Source organism: Ranitomeya variabilis, chromosome 4, assembly GCF_051348905.1.
Source record: "Ranitomeya variabilis isolate aRanVar5 chromosome 4, aRanVar5.hap1, whole genome shotgun sequence".
In the NCBI taxonomy this organism is placed as follows: Eukaryota; Metazoa; Chordata; class Amphibia; order Anura; family Dendrobatidae; genus Ranitomeya; species Ranitomeya variabilis.
This window is the reverse complement of record NC_135235.1, coordinates 535,471,230-535,496,999: the sequence shown is the minus strand read 5'-3', so window position 1 is coordinate 535,496,999 and position 25,770 is coordinate 535,471,230. Positions and strand designations below refer to the sequence as shown.

Genomic DNA, 25,770 nt, shown 5'->3' with positions numbered 1-25,770 from the left:
TCTTGTAATATGACTTACGATAAAAGCCAAATCAGAATCTCAATTTGCAGACAGTGTTTCAGGCTGTTGGCCCTCGTCAGTGCAAAGTGTGAGAACTGATTTGGCTAAGTGAGAGACTCTGACCTGGGATTGTGACTTGTAGGATCGCTGCTTCCAACAGGTGGCGCTATAGAGTTCAAGTCCTCTTTCTCTCTGCAATTTGATAATGTCTCCTCACCTTGACAAGCCAGAGCTGGTATGTCACTCTCCACTAGGAGAAACATTACCCCTTAGACCCCAGTTCATTGTCCATAGTCGGCCTAAATGGTGAACTTCATGCAGACTATCCTCTATCTAAACTGCAGGTGATAAGGAATCTCATGACTACATGAACTTTGATGGAAGGACTGAGGCTTAAATGATTTGTAGCTGTGTCTGCCTTGCCGGGAGGGATTGTGAAGAATTGCCTGTGACCGCAGGCTGAGATTATACTGCAACAAATCACCAGTTGACACCTGAACAGTTTTTCTTTTGTATGTGTGACATGCTATACAGAGTTTGAAGAGTGTATAAAAAGATTAACATACCGTCTGGGGCAAAATCTATTCTATCTGCTAATCCATGACTAAGGGGCCACTTCAAGTTTTGTTAAAAAAACTCCAGAGCCTCATTAACAGTGTTTATTCAATGTCACGCTACCTAGAGATGAGTACTGTGCTCTTGAAGGAGAATGACAAGGCTGGAGAGATATTTTACTATTGCTACTATTATGAACTTTTATTATTTGACCACTATATCCTTAAATCAGGCTTGGACTGGCCCACAAGAGAACAGGAAAATCCCCTGGTGGGCCCCTGTGCAGTAGTGGGCCACCACCCTTTTTTTATGAGCAGTACTTGGCACTATATACATGAATCACTTTACGTATACAGATAAAGGCGGCATCTTATTCGTGTAACAATCTACCCAGTTCATCATTATAGAAATTTGTGATTGAGGATAATGTCACATTTGCATGTAGCTGAAAAGTGGGGCCCTGGAGTTGGTTATTGGTAGGCCCTTCGCACCCCAGTTCAACACTGTCTTCAATTGTATCTCGTTAAGTTAATAATCAGTTTTACATCACCCCAATTTTTTACTTTTTGTTCTTTAGCAAATAGCTCTGAGTATTGCTTTTTAGAGCAGCAGTTAGTGCTCCATAGCAGCACATCCTACTCCAAATAAGCACCCATTCTCATCCATTTATGTATGTATATAACTATTTAAATTATTATTAATATTATTATTTATTTATATAGCACCATTAATTCCATGTTGCTGTACATGAGAAAGGGGTTACATACAGGGTTATAGATATCATTTACAGTACACAAATTTACGATGACAGAATGGCACAGAGGGGTGAGGACCCTGTCCTTGCGGACTTACATTCTATGGGATACTGGGGAAGAGACAGAAGGTCGGGGGTGCGGCAGCTCTGGTGGTGGTGAGGCGGCAGCTCTGGTGGTGGTGAGGCGGCAGCTCTGGTGGTTGGTGAGGAGGCAGCTCGGGTGGTTGGTGAGGAGGACGCATGGGTGGTTGGTGAGGTGGCAGCTCGGGTGGTTGGTGAGGTGGCAGCTCGGGTGGTTGGTGAGGCGGCAGAATGGTTATTGCAGGCTGTAGGCTTTCCTGAACAGATGGGTTTTCAGGTTCCGTCTGAAGGATCCGAGGGTGGTGAATAATCGGACGTGTTGAGGCATGGAATTCTAGAGGATGCGGGATATTCGGGAGAAATCTTGGAGTCTGTTGTGTGAGGAATGAATAAGTGTGGAGGAGAGTAGGAGGTCTTGGGAAGATCGAAGAGTACGTGAGGGAAGATATTGGGAGATTAGTTCAGAGATATAGGGAAGGGACAGGTTGTGGATGGCTTTGTAGATCAGTATTATCAGTGTATTATATTAATACACAGAGGAAGGCAGGTAACCCACATGCCACTGTGCGATCCAATAAAAGAGCCTCTATTAGAAATTTGTTTTCTTTTTCTGTCTTTTCTGTTAGAAGAAGATTTGGGGAAGAAGGCTGTCTTCTGCTGACATTTTTTGACCACTGAAAATTGCTGACTGCAAGATGAAGGGATGGTCCGGCACCTAAAATGTATTATCTAAATATTGTTCCTTATGCCCTAACCAGTTTTGTAATTTACTTTATTGTACAATTCCCTATATTTTTCCCAATGTAGCTAATCAATACATTTTTTTTTACTGTTCTTCCAGTGATGTTTTGTTTGAAAGAGGTCTCACACATGATGTCAAAGGACGCTTGGATTGCACTCACTCCCCGCAGCATCGATGGTCCTTATTGGAACAAGACATCACTAAGGGTCAGCACTGCAGTTACTAGCCTCACGGCTGCTAGCACCGCCCTCAAATGAATCATCAATAGAGGCGGAAATAGAAGTAGTGATTGACATCATCCCCGTCCCCTGATGACGACTCATTTTATATTCAGAAAATACATATTAAGTGCTGGACCACCCCATTAAGTGTCAAGTGATGTACTATTATTTCATTCTCTTATATAGTGCCATTAATTCCACAGCACTTTTCAGACCTGGGATTGTGGCTTGGAGGATCACTACGCACAACAGGTAGAGCTATAAAGTCCTCTTTCTCTCCGAAGAGACCTGGGATTGGAGCTCACAATATAAATTCCTTATCAGTGTGTCTTTGGAGTGTAGGTGGATACCCACGCAAACGTGGGAGAGTATAAAAAATCCTTGCAGATGTTGTCTTTGGTGGAATTTGAACCCAGGATCCCAATGATAACCGCTGAGCCAACATTCTGCACTATATCACTACATTGCAGTATTATGAAAAGAGTAAAGGTCTGGATGCCTGCACTTGCCATTCAGTAACTCACTAGATATATATGTAAAAACTCATATTGAATGTATTAGAAATTATTTGGTAATTTAGCTTCAGTAATGCAGTATATCAGCCAGGCGAGTTGGTAGGGTCCTAAATGATCTGGAGCCAAGGCCCCAAGGTACTTGTCTTCCTACACTGTGTTCCAAATTATTATGCAAATTGGATTTAAGTGTCTTAAAGATTTAATTGTTTTGTTTTTCAAATAAACTTGTGGATGGTATTGTGTCTCAGGGCTCAATGAATCACTGAAATCAATCTTAAACACATGTGATAATTAGTTTTCCAGGTGATTCTAATTAAAGGAAAACTACTCAAAAATGATGTTCCACATTATTATGCAGGTCACAGGTTTCAAGCAATATGGGAAATAAAAAGGATCTCTCTGCTGCTGAAAAGCGTTAAATAGTGCAATGCCTTGGACAAGGTATGAAAAAATTATTACTCTGATGAGATTTGTGACTGAAACAGAGCACAGACAGAGTTCATGCAAATAAAGGCATAATGAGCAAGTTTTCTGGCAGACAAATTCATTGGATTAAGAGAGCAGCTGCCAAAATATCATTACAAAGCAGCAAACAGTTATTTGAAGCTGCTGGTGCGTCTGGAGTCCCTCGAACCTCAAGGTGTAGGATCCTTCAAAGGCTTGCTGTGGTGCATAAACCTACTATTCGGCCACTCCTAAACAGTGTTCACAAGCAGAAACGGTTGCAGTGGGCCTAGACATACATGAAGACTAATTTTCAAACAGTCTTGTTTACTGATGAGTGTCGAGCAACTCTGGACGGTCCAGATGGATGGAGTAGTGGATGGTTGGTGGATGGCCACCATGTCCCAACAAGGCTGGGACGTCAGCAAGGAGGTGGAGGAGTCATGTTTTGGGCTGGAATCATCGGGAACCAGCTTGTAGGGCCCTTTAAAGTTCCTGAAGGTGTGAAAATGACCTCAGCAAAGTAAATAGAGTTTCTGACTGACAACTTTCTTCCATGGTCTAAAAAGCAGAAACGTGCCTTCAGGAACAAAATCATCTTCATGCATGACACAATGAATACCTCTGAGTAATTGGCTGCTATTGGCATAAAAGGAGATAAACTCATGGTGTGGCCACCATCTTCCCCTGACCTCAACCCTATAGAGAACGTTTGGAGTATCATCAAACAAAAGATCTATGAGGGTGGGAGGCAGTTCACATCAAAACAGCAGCTCTGGGAGGCTATTCTGACTTCATGCAAAGAAATACAAGCAGAAATTCTCCATAAACTCACAAGTTCAATGGATGCAAGAATTGTGAAGGTGATAACAAAGAAGGCTCCTATGGTAACATGTAACTTGGCCTGATAGGATGTTTTGGAGTTAAATAGCTTTTTTGTTCAGTGAATGTGACCTCCTAATGCTGCAAATTCCACAAATGAGCATTTTCAGTTCTTTAAAACATATCAAATGTTTAGAAATACTACTGTGCCTAATAATTTGGAACAGTGCATTTTGAGTTTTTATTCATTTTGGAGATTATACTGTTATCATTGGGAGGTTTCTTCAATAAAATTCGATGTATACTCTAACGGGTGATGACTTTTATTAGACTGACTGTCATTTGCACCGACCATTTAGGAAAATCCGAGAAAAATGTCATTTGCATAATAATTTGGAACATAGTGTATATGACCTCTCCACCACTTCAAAGAGAAATTATCTAATATATAAAGCTGAATGTGTGTGTGTGTGTGTGTGTATGTATGTTATTATTATTAATTATTATTATAGCGCCATTTATTCCATGGAACTTTACATGTGAGGAGGGGTATACATAATAAAAGCAGGTACAATAATCTTGAACAATACAAGTCACAACTGGTACAGGAGGAGAGAGGACCCTGCCCGCGAAGGCTCACAATCTGCAAGGGGTGGGTGAGGATACAGTAGGTGAGGATAGAGCTGGTCGTGCAGTGGTTTGGTCAATCGGTGGTTACTGCAGGTTGTAGGCTTATATGTATGATTAGCATCTGCACCGTCGCAGCTACAGCCACAAAATTTTGCACAGTCAAACGTCTGGACGCCGAGAGCGTCATAGGCTATGTTGTGAGGCGAAATTTTAACCCCGCGCGTTCCAATTCACCAAACAATTTTGCCCCTATCTACATAATGGGGAAAAAGTGAAAGGAAAAGTGTTGGAGGCAAATTGACAGCTGCCAGATGTGAACAAGGGGGACTAAAAGAATGAGAGCGATGGCGCCAAAGAGTATATACCGTACAGTTGCTAAGGAGGGGCCCCGACATGGGATACTCACCACACACGGAGATATGAACACACACACAAAATGCGCCACACACTACCATGTGCTTGAACACATATACCACCCTCAGCAAACATTTCACCACACATGCACCAACCTCGCCACATAAAAGTTGAAAAACAAAAGTCGCCACTCAAAACTGGCCACGCGCAAAATTCGCCACATGCAAAACTAGGCTCACGCAAAACTAGGCTCACGCAAAACTCGCCACACGTGCAAAACTCACCTCATGGAAAACTCGCCACATGCAAAACTTGAACACGCGGAAAGATTGCCACATGCACAAAAGGTGCAACACATGCAAAAGTTGCCTCACACAAAACTTGCACATACTCAAAACGCACCACACATAAAACTCGCCACGCGCAAAACTCGCCATGCGCAAAATTTGCTGCACACAACTTGCTACGCTAAACTGTCACATGCAACTCGACACACAAAAAGTTGCTACACGCATGTCGCCACACAAAACTCATCTCACAAAAGTCGCTACATGCATGTCGCCACACGCAACTCAACACACACAACTTGACACATGAAACTCGCCCTAAAACACACACAAGTCTGGTATTATCCTTCAAAAATAAAAATCTGATTAATAAGCAGACAAACTACAAGAGCAACAAATGTACCATATAGGAAATACGGCAGCTGTCAGTCACGTGACCAGTCTATTATGTGTATGTGTGAGCTAATATATACTGCCGGGGGGAGGGCTTCCTGTTGGCTGGGGATTTATCAGGCTGCCAATTTAGCTTACAAATACTGAGGTAAAAATACTGACCAAATAACGTGTGAACGAGGTCTAATACAGGAGGAGATGACACCCAGATATATACTATATACAGGAGGAGATGACACACAGGTATATACTATATACAGGAACAGATGACACACAGGTATATACTATATACAGGAGGAGATGACTTACAGGTATATACTATATACAGGAGGAGATAACATACAGTTATATACTATATATAGATGGAGATTACATGCAGGTATATACTATAAACAGGAGGAGATGACACACAGGTATATACTATATACAGGACAGATGACACATAGGTATATACTATATACAGGAGGAGATGACATACAGGTATATACTATAGGAGGAGATGACACACAGGTATATACTATATACAGGAGGAGATAACACACAGGCATATACTATATACAGGAGCAGATGACACACAATTATATACTATATACAGGAGGAGATGACTTACAGGTATAAACTATATACAGGAGGAGATGACATACAGGTATATACTATATATAGGAGGAGATGACATACAGGTAAATACTATATACAGGAGGCGTTGACACATAGGTATATACAATATACAGGAGGAGATGACATACAGCAGGTATACACTATTTACAGGGGAGATGACATACAGGTATATACTATATACAGGAGGAGATGACACACGTATATACTATATACAGGAGGAGATGACATACAGGTATATACTATATAAAAGAAGAGATGACACATAGGTATATAGAGGAGGAGATGGCATACAGCATGTATATACTATATACAGGGGAGATGACATACAGGTGTATACTATATACAGGAGATGACATACAGGTGTATACTATATATAAGGGAGATGACAAACATGTATATACTGAGGGGAAATGAGAGGTGTGAGGTGAAAATGAGAGGTGTGAGGTGAAAATGAGAGGTGTGAGGGGAAAATGAAACAGTGTGAGTGCAAAATGAGAGGAGTGAGGGAAAATAGTGGAGTGATCGGAAAATGACAGATGTGAGGTCGAAATGACAAGTGTTAGGGGGAATGAGAGGAGTGAGGGGGGAATGAGAGGAGTGAGGGGGGAATGAGAGGAGTGAGGCGGAAAATTAAAGATGTGAGGGGGAAAATGAGAGGTGTGATGGGAAAATAAGAGCAGTGAGGTGCTATAACTAACCACAGATATTTACTATGCCCAGGCAACGTCAGGCCCTTCAGCTAGTATATATATAATTACAGTATACCACAGTTGCTAACCCTAAACACACTATACAAAAACCAATATTACCAAAATTACTACTATAGAAGGCCAAAATAATACTACCACACAATGTCCACTACCATCACCACTGTAATATGACTGTTCCCGCACCACACCAAAGCGCACTGTACAAAGACCAATGACCCCACCATATACCTACTGCTACATAATGACTGACATACACTAAGCTGTTGCTAAATGAAAAAATATACACACTGATATTACCACAATACAGTGACCATATAGTGGTAGATGCCAGTCCTGCCAACCATATTATAGTACAGCTCTCTACAGTACAGTGACTTACAGGTGATCTTTTTTCTAATGAAGTTGTTCATTTATCTAATCTTTTCCAACTGGTTCAGACGGACATGACAACTTCCAACACTAAATATGATAAGTCCACCACTGCACCCTATATATAATAATGGCTCCCACAGTTTCCTATATACATTATGAAGACCCCGAACCCCCTGAAAATGCAGTATGAGGTCTCTACAACTCCCTAAAATCATTATGAGACCTCTCATATACAATAGGATGGTCCCTACAACTCCTATCCCCATTATGAGACCCCCAAAGTTCTATATATAAAATACGATGTCCTCATAATTCCCTATATACATTATGAGACCCCTATATACAATATGATGAGGCTCCGCAGCGTCTTATATACAGTATGCTTGTCACCACATCTCTAAATGTACAGGATGAGACTCCAAGATCCCCTTTAGCCAAGATGATGTCCTCACAGCTCCCTGTATAAATGATGAGGCTCCCATACAGCCTGTGTTATGTTGCTTACCATACTGTATCTGCATTGAAAACAATTCAGTCAAAGTTGATCCAAGAGTTCTGGTGATTTGGAGGAAATGGTAGAAATCCAGGTTAGATTTTAGCCGATGCATTGGCCTTTTGCTTAGCTGAACAATAGGTTTTATTTAATTTTTCATGTAAAAGACTGCACCCAAGTGACAAATGACCATTAATAATTTACCCTGTGTGAAAAGCTTGTCCATAATTTGTCAGCTCATGTGTTGGCACGCTACAGCTCGTAAATAGTACTCCTATTGATAAGTAGAAAGATCATCTTTCTTACATTTGACCTAAGGACCTAAAGATATTATTTAACAAGATGAATGATGTTCTTGGCTGACTTTGTATTTGCTCAGTTGTTGGTACTTTTACCGATTTAATTTTTCATCACACATATAATGCATACACTCTGAATGTGATTATCTCCTATCGCTCCAACATATTCTGCAGCGCTGGACATCATTCACACCAGTATGGGGGTTCTAAACTTCATGTCTCAAACATACATCTCACACTTAGCGCATCTTGATGAGTCAGTATGTCAAGGAAAGGAGACTGTGCCCACTGTCTAGCCAAAGTGATCGCCATTGGGATACACAACTGCACTTCTCCTGCACCTACTGGGGTCATAAAGAGCTCTGATATTGAGTTGGCCCCTTTAGTGTCTCAGACAAACCTGACTGTAAAACTGATCATTGTGAGGTTAAATGGAATTTGTCATCTCCAAAACTTAAATTATACCATTTATACATTATTATAGGGGATGTAGTTTATTATGGAGGACCTAATAAATGAGGGGTCACGAGTAGTGTTGAGCGATACTTTCCGATATCGGAAAGTATCGGTATCGGAAAGTATCGGCCGATACCGTCACAGTATCGGAATCCAATCCGATACCGATACCCGATCCCAATGCAAGTCAATGGGACGAAAATATCGGAATCAAAATAAACCCTTTATACACTTGTAGGTTCATTCTACATGAAGGAAAACAACTAAGAATATTGTAGGATGTATTGGGGGACGTGGCGGAGATATTAAAGGGACAGAGGTTTAGCCCAATGTAATAGAATAGCAGGATTTTTTATTTTTTTTTATGAAGTTCGGCGTTAGAAAGAATTTGACTATGTTTTTTTTTTTTTTTTTATGTCAGATATTGATGTTTCACTACTTCCACGCCCTTCACCTTCTTTTTTACTTCTCCCACGCTTTCTTCTTAATTATCCTCATCATCAGCTTCTTTGACATCAACTTCTTCACCTTATTCATCTTCTTCTTCATCTTCTACCTATTATTTTTTGGGTTACATTGTTCATATTCTTTTTATTTTACTATTATCTTCATCATATTCAACTTCTTCATCATATTCTTATTTGTGACAGGCATTCCCGTAGTTGTTATCTATAAAAGTTTGAAGATTACACCTTCCGTTCTGCCTGTCACAAAACAGTTACATTTGTCCGCGTTCAGTTTGGCCTGCAGCATCAGGCTTTATCCAGGGGCACCACGAGGAGGAACGGACTCACCCCCATACACTGCTTAGTCTTCTTCTGCTTATAATTTACATAATATTTTTTGCTCTGATATTTTGTGTTATGCTTAATGTCCTTCTGCTCTTTGTTCTGCAGCCTCTTGTTCTTCTGCTTCTCGGTCTTCCAGGTCGTCGTCGTCTCCAGGGTCGTCGTCTCCGGGGTCGTCGTCATCGGGGTGGTCTTCAGGGTCGTCGTCTCCGGGGTCGTCGTCATCGGGGTGGTCTTCGGGGTCATCGTCTCCAGGGTCGTCGTCATCACGGTGGTTGTCGTCTCTGGTGTCGTCGTCATCTTAGGGGTGGTCTTCTGGGTCATTGTGTTTAGTCTCTTGAACTTGGAAATGTAGCAGAAGGTACAAGAAGGCTGAGAAAATGCCGAGAACCAGCTGATGGAACTGGAACTCGGATGGCTACCCGAAGGTCCAAGAGCCAATGGAACTACCGAGGACCAGCTGACGTTACTGGAACCCGGTTACTAAGCAGGAGGTACCTGTGCTGAAAGCACTACCAAGGACCACCTGACGTTGGTGGAACTCGGATACCCAGAGGGAGGCACCTAAGCCAAAGGCTCTGCCCGGAACCAGCTGACGGTACTGGAACCAGGATGGGGAGCAGAAGGTACAAGAGCAAAAGACACTGCCGAGAACCAGCTGACGGTGCTGGAACCCGGATGGGTAGCCGAAGGTCCAAGAGCCAATGGAACTACCGAGGACCAGCTGACGTTACTGGAACCCGGTTACTAAGCAGGAGGTACCCGTGCCTGAAAGCACTACCAAGGACCACCTGACGTTGGTGGAACTCGGATACCAAAGGGAGGCACCTAAGCCAAAGGCTCTGCCCGGAACCAGCTGACGGTACTGGAACCAGGATGGGGAGCAGAAGGTACAAGAGCAAGTGTCTGCGTGGCTTTTGCAGGACACGATGCCGGCTGCACAGCAGGGGAACAGCTGGCGGTGCTGGACCCCACTGACACATTGGCTGGTGTTTTTCTCTGTGCAGCTAGCACATCTGGGCCCCAACTGGCGGTGTGTTAGAGCCCAGGGACAGCAGGAGGAGGAGCAGGAGGAGGAGGAGCAGGGGGAGGGGAGTGTAGGCCGAAGCCTGCACTGGCGGCAGCTTTGGGTCTGTTGTGTCTGCGTGGCTTTTGCAGGACACGTTGCCGGCTACACAGCAGGGGAACAGCTGGCGGTGCTGGACCCCACTGACACATTGGCGAGGTGTTTGGCTCTGTGCAGCCAGCACTTCCGGACAGCAACTAGCGTTGTTGGAGCCCGGGCTCTGCAGGTGGAGCAGAGTGTAGGCCGAAGCCTAATTGAACCGATTTCAAAAGTCACCTTTAACCCCCCCTCAGGGGTTACAAAGTAGAAGAGCCACAGCTTATGCAGCAGCAGTGCTGCGCAAGTCAAAGGTTGCTCTTGTAATTTTTCTCCTTGCACACGCTGAATGGAACACGTATAACATTCAGCCCTTTATACAGTCAAACTGTGTAATGGAGGCGAGAGTTCCCTTTGTAATGAGACGCAGCACAGGTGTCAAGAATCCCACCTTGGTGCTGGGTGCAGCCTCCCGAGCGTTGTTATTTGCTGTACAGGAGTCTGCGCTGTCGTGTTATCCCCTGGCCTAGCGCCGTTAGCGCTGCCCATCTTCTGGCATCATGTAATGTCGGCCGGTGCGGTTCGCGATGCCCATGAATCCCAGCCCCGCAGTGTCTTAACATTGTTAAAACACTGCGGGGCTGGGATTCAGGGCCTGGCGCAGCACATATGTTGGCCTCTCACACTCGGGTCCTTACACCCGCTTCAGACTGTGCGGCGTCATCTGATCCCTTATCGCATGCCACGGCCATGAAGCCGCACAGTCCGAAGAAGGCGGAAGGAGAGGAGGGACAGGCGAACTGATGCACTGATCCTGCCCATCAATCACACCCTCGCAGTCCCAATAAATAAGACACCGAGGGGCGTTGTGTGGGTCAGGGCGGCCGCAGAGGCGCAGCCAGCCAAACAATGATGCCAGAAGACGGGCAGCGCTACCAAGGGGGTTGCAGCGTGTCATTACAAAGGAAAGTCACACCACCGGGACGGTTAAATGGTCACACAGAGGACACATTTCAGACGTGTTTTCAGTTCCACATGTGCGAGGAGAATACGTTTCTGAGCCACCTTGCACACATGCAGCATTACCGCTGTACAAGGTGGCTGGATAACGTAAAAACGCCTGGGGGAGGGGGGACAGGTTCCCTTCAATTTCAGTTCTTGTGTCTGCGTGGCTTTTGCAGGACACGTTGCCGGCTGCACAGCAGGGGAACAGCTGGCGGTGCTGGACCCCACTGACACATTGGCTGGTGTTTTTCTCTGTGCAGCTAGCACATCTGGGCCCCAACTGGCGGTGTGTTAGAGCCCAGGGACAGCAGGAGGAGGAGCAGGAGGAGGAGGAGCAGGGGGAGGGGAGTGTAGGCCGAAGCCTGCACTGGCGGCAGCTTTGGGTCTGTTGTGTCTGCGTGGCTTTTGCAGGACACGTTGCCGGCTACACAGCAGGGGAACAGCTGGTGGTGCTGGACCCCACTGACACATTGGCGAGGTGTTTGGCTCTGTGCAGCCAGCACTTCCGGACAGCAACTAGCGTTGTTGGAGCCCGGGCTCTGCAGGTGGAGCAGAGTGTAGGCCGAAGCCTAATTGAACCGATTTCAAAAGTCACCTTTAACCCCCCCTCAGGGGTTACAAAGTAGAAGAGCCACAGCTTATGCAGCAGCAGTGCTGCGCAAGTCAAAGGTTGCTCTTGTAATTTTTCTCCTTGCACACGCTGAATGGAACACGTATAACATTCAGCCCTTTATACAGTCAAACTGTGTAATGGAGGCGAGAGTTCCCTTTGTAATGAGACGCAGCACAGGTGTCAAGAATCCCACCTTGGTGCTGGGTGCAGCCTCCCGAGCGTTGTTATTTGCTGTACAGGAGTCTGCGCTGTCGTGTTATCCCCTGGCCTAGCGCCGTTAGCGCTGCCCATCTTCTGGCATCATGTAATGTCGGCCGGTGCGGTTCGCGATGCCCATGAATCCCAGCCCCGCAGTGTCTTAACATTGTTAAAACACTGCGGGGCTGGGATTCAGGGCCTGGCGCAGCACATATGTTGGCCTCTCACACTCGGGTCCTTACACCCGCTTCAGACTGTGCGGCGTCATCTGATCCCTTATCGCATGCCACGGCCATGAAGCCGCACAGTCCGAAGAAGGCGGAAGGAGAGGAGGGACAGGCGAACTGATGCACTGATCCTGCCCATCAATCACACCCTCGCAGTCCCAATAAATAAGACACCGAGGGGCGTTGTGTGGGTCAGGGCGGCCGCAGAGGCGCAGCCAGCCAAACAATGATGCCAGAAGACGGGCAGCGCTACCAAGGGGGTTGCAGCGTGTCATTACAAAGGAAAGTCACACCACCGGGACGGTTAAATGGTCACACAGAGGACACATTTCAGACGTGTTTTCAGTTCCACATGTGCGAGGAGAATACGTTTCTGAGCCACCTTGCACACATGCAGCATTACCGCTGTACAAGGTGGCTGGATAACGTAAAAACGCCTGGGGGAGGGGGGACAGGTTCCCTTCAATTTCAGTTCTTGTGTCTGCGTGGCTTTTGCAGGACACGTTGCCGGCTGCACAGCAGGGGAACAGCTGGCGGTGCTGGACCCCACTGACACATTGGCTGGTGTTTTTCTCTGTGCAGCTAGCACATCTGGGCCCCAACTGGCGGTGTGTTAGAGCCCAGGGACAGCAGGAGGAGGAGCAGGAGGAGGAGGAGCAGGGGGAGGGGAGTGTAGGCCGAAGCCTGCACTGGCGGCAGCTTTGGGTCTGTTGTGTCTGCGTGGCTTTTGCAGGACACGTTGCCGGCTACACAGCAGGGGAACAGCTGGCGGTGCTGGACCCCACTGACACATTGGCGAGGTGTTTGGCTCTGTGCAGCCAGCACTTCCGGACAGCAACTAGCGTTGTTGGAGCCCGGGCTCTGCAGGTGGAGCAGAGTGTAGGCCGAAGCCTAATTGAACCGATTTCAAAAGTCACCTTTAACCCCCCCTCAGGGGTTACAAAGTAGAAGAGCCACAGCTTATGCAGCAGCAGTGCTGCGCAAGTCAAAGGTTGCTCTTGTAATTTTTCTCCTTGCACACGCTGAATGGAACACGTATAACATTCAGCCCTTTATACAGTCAAACTGTGTAATGGAGGCGAGAGTTCCCTTTGTAATGAGACGCAGCACAGGTGTCAAGAATCCCACCTTGGTGCTGGGTGCAGCCTCCCGAGCGTTGTTATTTGCTGTACAGGAGTCTGCGCTGTCGTGTTATCCCCTGGCCTAGCGCCGTTAGCGCTGCCCATCTTCTGGCATCATGTAATGTCGGCCGGTGCGGTTCGCGATGCCCATGAATCCCAGCCCCGCAGTGTCTTAACATTGTTAAAACACTGCGGGGCTGGGATTCAGGGCCTGGCGCAGCACATATGTTGGCCTCTCACACTCGGGTCCTTACACCCGCTTCAGACTGTGCGGCGTCATCTGATCCCTTATCGCATGCCACGGCCATGAAGCCGCACAGTCCGAAGAAGGCGGAAGGAGAGGAGGGACAGGCGAACTGATGCACTGATCCTGCCCATCAATCACACCCTCGCAGTCCCAATAAATAAGACACCGAGGGGCGTTGTGTGGGTCAGGGCGGCCGCAGAGGCGCAGCCAGCCAAACAATGATGCCAGAAGACGGGCAGCGTTACCAAGGAGCTTGTTGCGTGTGTCAATACAAAGTCAAATCACACCTGAGGGACGTTTTAATGGTCACAGAGGACACATTTTAGACGTGTTCACTTCAACATGGGCAAGGAGAATAAGTTTCTGAGCCACCTTGAACACATGCAGCATTACTGCTGTTCAAGGTAGCTGTAAAACATAGAAACACCTGGGGGAGGGGGGACAGGTTCCCTTCAATTTCAGTTCTTGTGTCTGCGTGGCGGTCGCAGGACACGTTGCCGGCTACACAGCAGGGGAACAGCTGGCGGTGCTGAACCCCACTGACACATTGGCTGGTGTTTTTCTCTGTGCAGCTAGCACATCTGGGCAAAAACTGGCGGTGTTAGAGCCCAGGGTCAGCAGGAGGAGCAGGGGGAGCGGAGTGTAGGCCGAAGCCTGCACTCGAGCAAGTTGAAAGGAAACCTTTAACCCCCCCCCCCCCAGGCGTTTGTAGCTGAAAGAGCCATTGTGTACAGCACTAATGCTGGAAAAGGTAAACTTAGCTCTTTTAATTATGGTCCTTGTACATGCGGAACCTAACATTTATGAAATGTGTCTCCTCACAGCGTTAAACCGTCCGGTAGGTGGAACTTTCCTTTGTCGTGTGACGCAGCACAGCATTCATTTTTACCCCCTTGGCGCCGTGCGCCGCCTCCTCAGCGTTGTTTGAATCTGTCCCGGAGCCTGCGCTGTTAGGTTAGCCCTTGGCCATGCACACATGTTGCGCTGCCCGTCTTCTGACCTCATTTGGTGTCAGGCTGGCTGCGCCTGTGCGGGTGCGCTGGCCGAGATCCCGCCTCGCAGTGTCGTCTAATGTAATCCCACCGCGGGCCTGTGATCCGTGCCCGTGCGCAGTGCATATCCTCTCCTCTCACTCCCCTCCCTACGGCTTTTTCAGACTGTGCGGTGTCATGGCCGTGGCATGCTATTAGGGACCAGCTGACATCGCACAGTCTGAAGAAGCCGTAGGGAGGGGAGTGAGAGGAGAGGATATGCACTGCGCACGGGCACGGATCACAGGCCCGCGGTGGGATTACATTAGACGACACTGCGAGGCGGGATCTCGGCCAGCGCACCCGCACAGGCGCAGCCAGCCTGACACCAAATGAGGTCAGAAGACGGGCAGCGCAACATGTGTGCATGGCCAAGGGCTAACCTAACAGCGCAGGCTCCGGGACAGATTCAAACAACGCTGAGGAGGGGGCGCACGGCGCCAAGGGGGTAAAAATGATGGCTGTGCTGCGTCACACGACAAAGGAAAGTTCCACCTACCGGACGGTTTAACGCTGTGTGGGGACACATTTCATAAGTGTTAGGTTCAGCATGTGCAAGGAGCATCACGAAAAGAGGCACTTTTTCCCTTTGCATCATTACTGCTGCACAAGGTGGCTCCTTCAGTAACAAACGCCTGGGGGGGGGGGGGGTCAGGTTCCCTTACATTTAACTTGTTGTGTCTGCGTGGCGGTCGCAGTACACGTTGCCGTATACACAGCAGGGGAACAGCTGGCGGTGCTGAACCCCACTAACACATTGGCGAGGTGTTTGGCTCTGTGCGTACAGCACTTCTGGACGGCAACTGGCGGTGTTGGAGCCCAGGGACAGGTGGAGGAGGAGGAGGTTGGAGGAGGTTGGAGGAGGTAGGAGGGATTGCCACACACACAGCAGGGGAACAGCTGACGTTACTGAACCCCAATAACAGAGGAGGGACTGTTGACTGTGCGTACAGCACTTCTGGACGGCAACTGGCGGTGTTGGAGCCCAGGGACAGGTGGAGGAGGAGGAGGTTGGAGGAGGTTGGAGGAGGTAGGAGGGATTGCCACACACACAGCAGGGGAACAGCTGACGTTACTGAACCCCAATAACAGAGGAGGGACTGTTGACTGTGCGTACAGCACTTCTGGACGGCAACTGGCGGTGTTGGAGCCCAGGGACAGGTGGAGGAGGAGGAGGTTGGAGGAGGTTGGAGGAGGTAGGAGGGATTGCCACACACACAGCAGGGGAACAGCTGACGTTACTGAACCCCAATAACAGAGGAGGGACTGTTGACTGTGCGTACAGCACTTCTGGACGGCAACTGGCGGTGTTGGAGCCCAGGGACAGGTGGAGGAGGAGGAGGTTGGAGGAGGTAGGAGGGATTGCCACACACACAGCAGGGGAACAGCTGACGTTACTGAACCCCAATAACAGAGGAGGGACTGTTGACTGTGCGTACAGCACTTCTGGACGGCAACTGGCGGTGTTGGAGCCCAGGGACAGGTGGAGGAGGAGGAGGTTGGAGGAGGTTGGAGGAGGTAGGAGGGATTGCCACACACACAGCAGTGGAACAGCTGACGTTACTGAACCCCAATAACAGAGGAGGGACTGTTGACTGTGCGTACAGCACTTCTGGACGGCAACTGGCGGTGTTGGAGCCCAGGGACAGGTGGAGGAGGAGGAGGTTGGAGGAGGTTGGAGGAGGTAGGAGGGATTGCCACACACACAGCAGGGGAACAGCTGACGTTACTGAACCCCAATAACAGAGGAGGGACTGTTGACTGTGCGTACAGCACTTCTGGACGGCAACTGGCGGTGTTGGAGCCCAGGGACAGGTGGAGGAGGAGGAGGTTGGAGGAGGTTGGAGGAGGTAGGAGGGATTGCCACACACACAGCAGGGGAACAGCTGACGTTACTGAACCCCAATAACAGAGGAGGGACTGTTGACTGTGCGTACAGCACTTCTGGACGGCAACTGGCGGTGTTGGAGCCCAGGGACAGGTGGAGGAGGAGGAGGTTGGAGGAGGTAGGAGGGATTGCCACACACACAGCAGGGGAACAGCTGACGTTACTGAACCCCAATAACAGAGGAGGGACTGTTGACTGTGCGTACAGCACTTCTGGACGGCAACTGGCGGTGTTGGAGCCCAGGGACAGGTGGAGGAGGAGGAGGTTGGAGGAGGTTGGAGGAGGTAGGAGGGATTGCCACACACACAGCAGGGGAACAGCTGACGTTACTGAACCCCAATAACAGAGGAGGGACTGTTGACTGTGCGTACAGCACTTCTGGACGGCAACTGGCGGTGTTGGAGCCCAGGGACAGGTGGAGGAGGAGGAGGTTGGAGGAGGTAGGAGGGATTGCCACACACACAGCAGGGGAACAGCTGACGTTACTGAACCCCAATAACAGAGGAGGGACTGTTGACTGTGCGTACAGCACTTCTGGACGGCAACTGGCGGTGTTGGAGCCCAGGGACAGGTGGAGGAGGAGGAGGTTGGAGGAGGTTGGAGGAGGTAGGAGGGATTGCCACACACACAGCAGGGGAACAGCTGACGTTACTGAACCCCAATAACAGAGGAGGGACTGTTGACTGTGCGTACAGCACTTCTGGACGGCAACTGGCGGTGTTGGAGCCCAGGGACAGGTGGAGGAGGAGGAGGTTGGAGGAGGTAGGAGGGATTGCCACACACACAGCAGGGGAACAGCTGACGTTACTGAACCCCAATAACAGAGGAGCGACTGTTGACTGTGCGTACAGCACTTCTGGACGGCAACTAGCGGTGTTGGAGCCCAGGGGCAGGTGGAAAAGCAGAGGAACACAATGTAGGCCGAAGCCTGAGAAAGTCGAAAGGGAACCTTTAACCCCCCCCCAAGGCGTTTGTAGCTGAAAGAGCCAGCTTGTGCAGCACAAAAGATGCAAAAGGAAAAGGTGGCTCTTTTCATCATGCTCCTTGCAAACACAGAACTAAACACTTATAAAATGTGTCCCCTGAAGCCGTGAAACCGTCCCGGAGGTGGGACTTTCCTTCGTAATATGACGCAGCACAGCCATCATTACTACCCCCCCGCCGCCGTGCCCCGGCTCCTCAGCGTTGTTTGATTCCGTCCCGGAGCCTGCGCTGTTATGTTATCCCGTGGCCAGGCACACTTAGCGCTGCCCATCTTCTGACATCATTTGGTGTCAGGCTGGCTGCGCCTGTGCGGCCGCGCTGGCCGAGAGCCCGCCTCGCAGTGTCTTCTGATGTAATCCCACTGGGGGCCTGGGATCCATGGCCATGCGCAGTGCATATCCTCGCCTCTCACTCCCCTCCCTACGGCTTCTTTTCCAGACTGTGCGGTGTCACGGCCGTGGCATGCTATTAGGGACCAGCTGACACCGAACAGTCTGAAGAAGCCATAGGGAGATGAGTGAGAGGTGGAGGTTCAGATATGCACTGCGCATGTCCATAGATCCCAGGCCCCCAGTGGGATTAAATCAGAAGACACTGCGAGGCGGGCTCTCGGCCAGCGTGGCCGCACAGGCGCAGCCAGCCTGACACCAAATGATGCCAGAAGACGGGCAGCGCTAAGTGTGCCTGGCCACGGGATAACATAACAGCGCAGGCTCCGGGACGGAATCAAACAACGCTGAGGAGCCGGGGCGCGGCGCCGGGGGGGTAGGAATGACGGCTGTGCTGCGTCATATTACGAAGGAAAGTCCCACCTCCGGGACGGTTTTACGGTATCAGTGGACACATTTTATAAGTGTTAAGTTTTGCGTGTGCAAGGAGCAAAACCAAAATAGCTACCTTTTTCCTTGTGCAGCATTACTGCTGCACAAGGTGGCTCTTTCAGTAACAAACGCCTTGGGGGGGGGGGGACAGATTCCCTTACATTTCAGTTGTTGTGTCAGCGTGGCGGTCGCATGACACATTGCCGGCTACACAGCTGGGGATCAGCTGACGTTACTGAAACCCAATAACACTGGGTCGTATGTTTTCACTGTGCAGACGGCACGTCTGAGCCTCAACTGGCGGTGTTGGAGCCCAGGAATTTAAGTTCAGGTGGTAGAAAGATGAACACAACAGGAGACCTGGATAACGTATACAGTGACCTAATTTTTTAATCAGGAGGAGGAGTGGCAAATTCCTGCGAGATCCAGGCCTTGTTCATTTTCAGGAAAGTAAGCCGGTCAACGTTATCGGAGGATAGTCGCATGCGACGGTCAGTTAGTACACCACCTGCAGCACTAAAGACACGTTCCGATAATACACTGGCCGCAGGGCAAGACAGCACCTCCAATGCATACTGGCTTAGCTCTGGCCATGTATCCAGCTTTGAGACCCAAAACTTGAAAGGGGAAGAGCCGTCTGGGAGTACAGCAAGAGGGCAAGACATGTAGTCTGTCACCATCTGACGGAACCGTTGCCTCCTGCTGACTGGAGCCGTCTGTGATGGTGTAGACTTTTGTGGGGGGCACACAAAACTGTGCCACAGTTGGGCCATACTGGTCTTGCCTTGGGCAGAGGCACTGCTTCTGCTCCCTCTTTGTGCAGAGCCTCCACCACTGCCTGGACGCACTGAGCTGCTTTGGAATGCAGTAGCAGCACTTCTCTCAGTTGGAATGGAGAAGATGATGGAACTGACCAGTGTGTCTTGGTACTCCCGCATTTTTCGCTCCCGGTTCAACGGTGTGATGAGGCTTTCTACGTTGTCCCGGTAGCGAGGATCGAGGAGGGTGAACACCCAATAATCAGACATGTTGAGAATGTGGTCGATGCGGCGGTCGTTTCTCAGGCACTGCAGCATGTAATCCACCATGTGCTGCAGACTGCCAACTGCCCAAGAAACGCTGTCCCCAGCTGGAGGCGTGATCTCTGCCCGCTCGTCATCACCCCACCCTCGCTGTACACACTGAGTACTGGACAATTCGGGAACTCCCTCCTCTGGACGGATGTCTTCCTCCTCCATTGACTCCTCCTCATCCTCCTCACAAACTGTCCCCTGCCTACGCGTTTGTGAGGAACCACGTGGCGCTGACTGTCCAGAAGATGATGGAAGTGGTGAATCCTCATCCTCCACCTCTTCCACAACATCATCCCTTAGCGCTTGCAGTGATTTTTCAAGCAGGCAGATAAGGGGGACAGTCATGCTGACTAGTGCATCATCTGCACTCGCCATCCGCGTGGAATAATCAAAGGGACGCAAAACCTGGCAGACATCCTTCATAGTGGCCCACTCTGTGGTTGTGAAGTCTGTACGGCGCTGACTGCGACTTTTTTGCGCCTGATACAGCTGGTACTCCATTACAGCTTGCTGCTGCTCACACAACCGCTCCAACATATGTAACGTGGAATTCCACCTGGTAGGTAGGTCACATATGATGCGATGTTCCGGCAGGCGGTGTCGGCGCTGCAGAGCCGCAATGCGCGCTTTTGCCGTGCTGGAACGCCGCAAGTGAGCACACTCTAGGCGGACCTTGTGCAGCAGTGCATCAAGATCCGGATAGTCCCTCAAAAAACTCTGCACGACCAAATTGAGCACATGTGCCAGACATGGGATGTGAGTGAGGTTGCCGAGGCCCAGGGCTGCCACCAGATTTCGGCCATTATCACACACTACCATGCCTGGCTGGAGATTCGCTGGCTCAAACCACACATCGCTCTCCTGCTTGATGGCATTCCAGAGCTCCTGCGCTGTGTGGCTACGATTCCCCAAAAAAATTAATTTCAAGACGGCCTGTTGACGTTTGGCCACGGCTGTGCTCATGTCGGTCGTAACAGGTACACGTTCATCACGGGTCCATGTGGAGGTGGACTGTGACGGCTCCTGCAGCGATGATTCTGAGGAACTGGTGTAAGAGGAGGAGTCAATGCGTACAGAATGGATTCCTGCAATCCTTGGAGTGGGCAGGACACGTCCTGCGCCACTCGCACGGTCTGTACCCGGCTCAACTACATTAACCCAATGGGCAGTGAGGGAAAGGTATCGCCCCTGTCCATGTTGACTGGTCCACGCATCGGTGGTGAGGTGGACCTTGCTACCGACGGCGTTCAGTAGCGCGTGTTTTATGTGTCCCTCAACATGCTTGTGCAGGGCAGGGATGGCTTGCCTGCTGAAGTAAAAGCGGCTGGGCACACTGTACTGTGGGACTGCCAATGACATCAAGTCACGGAAGCTGTCAGTCTCCACCAGCCTGAATGACAGCATTTCCAGTGACAGAAGTTTGGCAATGCCTGCAGTCAGAGCCTGTGCTCGTGGGTGGTTTGACGAGAAAGGCCGCCTTTTCTCCCATGCCTGTACTACCGATGGCTGTAGACTGGGCTGGGAGTGTGTGGTTGACTGGGAAAGTGGTGCTGCGGGTGGAATGACAGCGGGTCTCTGGACAACAGGGCCAGAGGTTCTTCCACGGCGATCCTGGGAGGAAGCCGAACCAGCTGCGTGTGAGCTAGAGGAAGAGGCAACACGAGCTGAAGAGGTGGTAGCTGCCGCTGTTGGTTGGCCTAGCTCTTCAGTGTGTTTGTCTAACTCCGCCGGGTGCCTGTTGCGCACATGTTTCCACATGTTGGAGGTATTGAGGTTGGCGACTTTTTGACCTCTTTTGATTTTTTGATGACACACCTTGCATCTGACATAGCAAATGTCATCTGCAACTGTGTCAAAAAAGGACCAGGCACTGCAAGTCTTGGGAGCCCCCCTTTTGACTTTTGGAAGAGACATGCTCCTTACGGGTGCCAAAGCGGAGGCTGCAGGATCCGCAGTCTTCCCCCTCCCTCTCCCTCTTTGGGCCGTACGGGGAATCTCTTCCTCAGAGCTGCTCCCACCACCTTCCTGTCCCTGACGCCAAGATGGGTCAAGGACCTCATCATCTACACTACCCTCTGCCCCCAACTGCTCCTCCTGGGTAGTCTCAGCAGCAGAGCACGCACCAGTAAGTGGCACCTGAGTGTCATCATCAGCTGATGCGGCCTGCGAGGTGGTGACCGGAGCCACTGGCCCACCCGCCTCTTCAGAGGAAGACAGAAAAAGCGGTTGGGCATCACTGCACCCTGCCTCTTCTTCCATTTCTCCAATGCTGCTTGGCTGGCCCCCTGTTTCCAAGCCAAGAGATGATTCAGAGAACAGAAGTAGAGACTGCTCCTGTCCTGGGATCTCTGTCTGCCTGGGCAATTTTGCAGGTGGTGAAGAGACAGATGGCTGCTCTCCAGTGCTCTGTGTCTGAGAGGATGTGGCACTAATGGAAGTTGATGCATTAGCTGCCATCCATCCCACAACGGCTTCAATTTGGTCTTGACGCAGCAGCGGTGTACGGCGCTCGGCGACAAAGCTGCGCATGAACGACTGTTCCCTTGTGAAAGTGGGTGCTGATGACTCACCGGTGCCCGCAGCAGGCACAGAATCCCCACGTCCCCTCCCTGCTCCGCGCCCACGCCCACGCCCACGTGCCTTACTCACTGCCTTCTTCATCTTGGTTGACTGATAAAGATAAGCAGAAAAGTACTAACGGCTTTGTGTGCTTATTCCTGAGCAACTCCTCCTAACAGGTATAAGACACACTAATTTTCTAAAGTGTGGACTAGACTTGAATATGAGCTAATGTGGCCTACACAAATGTAAAGTGGTGTAACTGGTGTGTTTGGTGAACTTTATTATTTATTTATTTTTTTGGGGCTGAACTGACAACGGATAGAGCTGCAGTCACACGGAGACCGTGCAGACAGCCGTAAACGGCGCTGCAAGGCCCAAAAACCCTCCTCTACTTTATCCTATGTAGTGTTTTTCCACAAATTAGCTGGAGACGGGTGGAAAGACACTAATAGGATTTTTTTAAATTAATTAGCAGCAGACTACACTACTTGAAAACAAAATGAAAATTGATTTGGCGGTATGACGCAGTGAACAACCCTGAGCTGGAGACAACCAAGCTACGGCTGCTCACAGACTACAGGGCGAGCTGCAGTCACACGGAGACCGTGCAGACAGCCGTAAACGGCGCTGCAAGGCCCAAAAACCCTCCTCTACTTTATCCTATGTAGTGTTTTTCCACAAATTAGCTGGAGACGGGTGGAAAGACACTAATAGGATTTTTTTAAATTAATTAGCAGCAGACTACACTACTTGAAAACAAAATGAAAATTGATTTGGCGGTATGACGCAGTGAACAACCCTGAGCTGGAGACAACCAAGCTACGGCTGCTCACAGACTACAGGGCGAGCTGCAGTCACACGGAGACCGTGCAGACAGCCGTAAACGGCGCTGCAAGGCCCAAAAACCCTCCTCTACTTTATCCTATGTAGTGTTTTTCCACAAATTAGCTGGAGACGGGTGGAAAGACACTAATAGGATTTTTTTAAATTAATTAGCAGCAGACTACACTACTTGAAAACAAAATGAAAATTGATTTGGCGGTATGACGCAGTGAACAACCCTGAGCTGGAGACAACCAGGCTACGGCTGCTCACAGACTACAGGGCGAGCTGCAGTCACACGGAGACCGTGCAGACAGCCGTAAACGGCGCTGCAAGGCCCAAAAACCCTCCTCTACTTTATCCTATGTAGTGTTTTTCCACAAATTAGCTGGAGACAAGTGGAAAGACACTAATAGGAATTTTTGGAAAAAATGTGCAGCAGCCTGCACTACTTCAAAAAAAAAAAAAAAAAGGACAGTATGAGGCAATGAACCACCCTCCCTGAACTGAATACAACCAGCTATGGATGGCCTATGTGGCTGCACTCAGACTAGAGAGTGGGCTGCACTCACACACACACACAGAGAGACCTTGCAGATCGCTGTGAAAACAGCGCTACAAGGCAAAAGGAAGGTGATTAGTAGGTGAACACAGCGGTTGCTAAATTAGCCTTTGGAAAGCACAAAGAAGCAAATCGCTATCTCTAAACTGTCCCTCAGTCAGCAAACAGCGTCCTGTCACTAACTGAATTCACAGCAGAGTGATCGCAAAATGGCGCCAGCGACTTTTAAACTGCATCATGACATCATTTAAGCAGCCAATCACAGCCTTGCCAGTAGTTTCATGCCCTCCATGCTAAACAGGATGTGCCCACACTTGGAATCTTTCTCATTGGCTGAATTTCTGAATTTTGAATCATGGAACTTCCGATTCCGGTATCCGATACGCGCCAAGTATCGGAATCCCGGTATCGGAATTCCGATACCGCAAGTATCGGCCGATACCCGATACTTGCGGTATCGGAATGCTCAACACTAGTCACGAGTTAACCGTCTTGCTCTGCACAGGAGGCCACTCTCTGCACACAGGATTACACAACAGCGGGCGGCCGATGCAAACAGTATGCTGTATGGATGTCCCCAATCTGCTTTGCAAGGCACAAAATTTAATCCCCTCGCCAATAGACGTAATTGATATGAAGAGAAGGTAAAAGATGACAAGACAAATTACACTATTGTACAAACTATTGACATCGTCTACTTCTTGCTCCTGGTTATATATACCAGGCGATGGGACGGCCATGAACAGTAAAGAAAGTTGTGTTTCAGCTCACCCCATCAGCAAATCCATGAAAGTGCACAGAAATGGGACGGCCATGCTGGATTTCATACAATACATGAATGGCAATACCTGCAATTTGTGATAGAAATCACCACAAGGTACATACTACCATCTATAGAAACCTTTTTCATGTAATACCATTTTAGGGACAATTAGTTGTCCTCCCAGACATACAATCTGCACTATTCCCTGAGGAGAGATGATTAGGGCCAAGAGATATCGCTGTATCCTTAGCCTTTTCTCTATACAGCAAAAAAAAATAATTTAACATAGATTGCTAAAAAAGAAAAATCTTTGTCACTTAATCTGAGAATAAAAGCCAATATGGTAAAACTTGGTTATCTCAGATTTTTTTTTTTGATTTGGAGGTGGAAATATGCTGTAAGAACTGTCGTAATAAGAAACAGGGACTCATAGACATTTCAGATCAATCACTTTATCAACTGCGACACTTCATGTAATATTATGATGTGCACAGTGTGATCTTATGTGCAATGGTTGTACTACTAGAATATTGAAAAGTAAAATTCCAGAACTTATTTCTGATATAAAAAAGGAAAAAACGTACTAATACTTCTGGTGAGGCAAAGCACTTCTCACAGGAAATCATACAGGAAATCCTGACCACTTTCTCCTTCTTTGTATTTATTAAGGTTAAGAGACCCAGACGGGGAGAGGATTGGAGGAAAATGCGGATTTAAAATGAAGCACTATGGATCATGAAATTCAACACAAGATCACCACTAGGATAAAATATCCACTGCATGCTAATATACATCTGTAAAATATAATTATTTCTACTGACAATAAAGCATCTTCATGTATTTTCCAATAGGGTATAAATATATTTAATATTCACATAATATTTGTATATTCCTAACTAAGTGATGTCATTGGAGGGGAAAGGTTAGTGGTATTATAAAGTGTCTGTCGGTCAATCTGTGATAAGTTACGATTAAGACCAGTTGGTAGGAGCAAGTCAACGATATTTCGCCATCCTGCCATGGAGATATTTTAATCCCTTACTGACGTGCACTGTACTAGTACTGCTCTGCATTCCTGCAAACAGCAGTACTAGTGCGGTGCACCAATCGCGCAGTCTCACGCTGAGTGCCGCGGTGATTGGGTGCGGGTGTCAGCTGTATGTGACAGCTGACACCCCGCAGCATGCCCACGATTGGTGCTAGCACCAATCGCAGAA

General features: G+C 48.7%; 1 long non-coding RNA gene across 1 annotated transcript; it reads left to right on the top strand.

The window, feature by feature from the left end:
- Positions 1–2,014: 2,014 nt before the first annotated feature.
- On the top strand, positions 2,015–25,394 carry LOC143769129 (uncharacterized). Its single transcript, XR_013214221.1, has 4 exons — positions 2,015–2,112; positions 2,232–2,338; positions 2,540–2,605; positions 25,223–25,394. It is a non-coding gene; the product is annotated as an uncharacterized LOC143769129 (long non-coding RNA).
- The last annotated feature ends 376 nt before the right edge of the window (positions 25,395–25,770 follow it).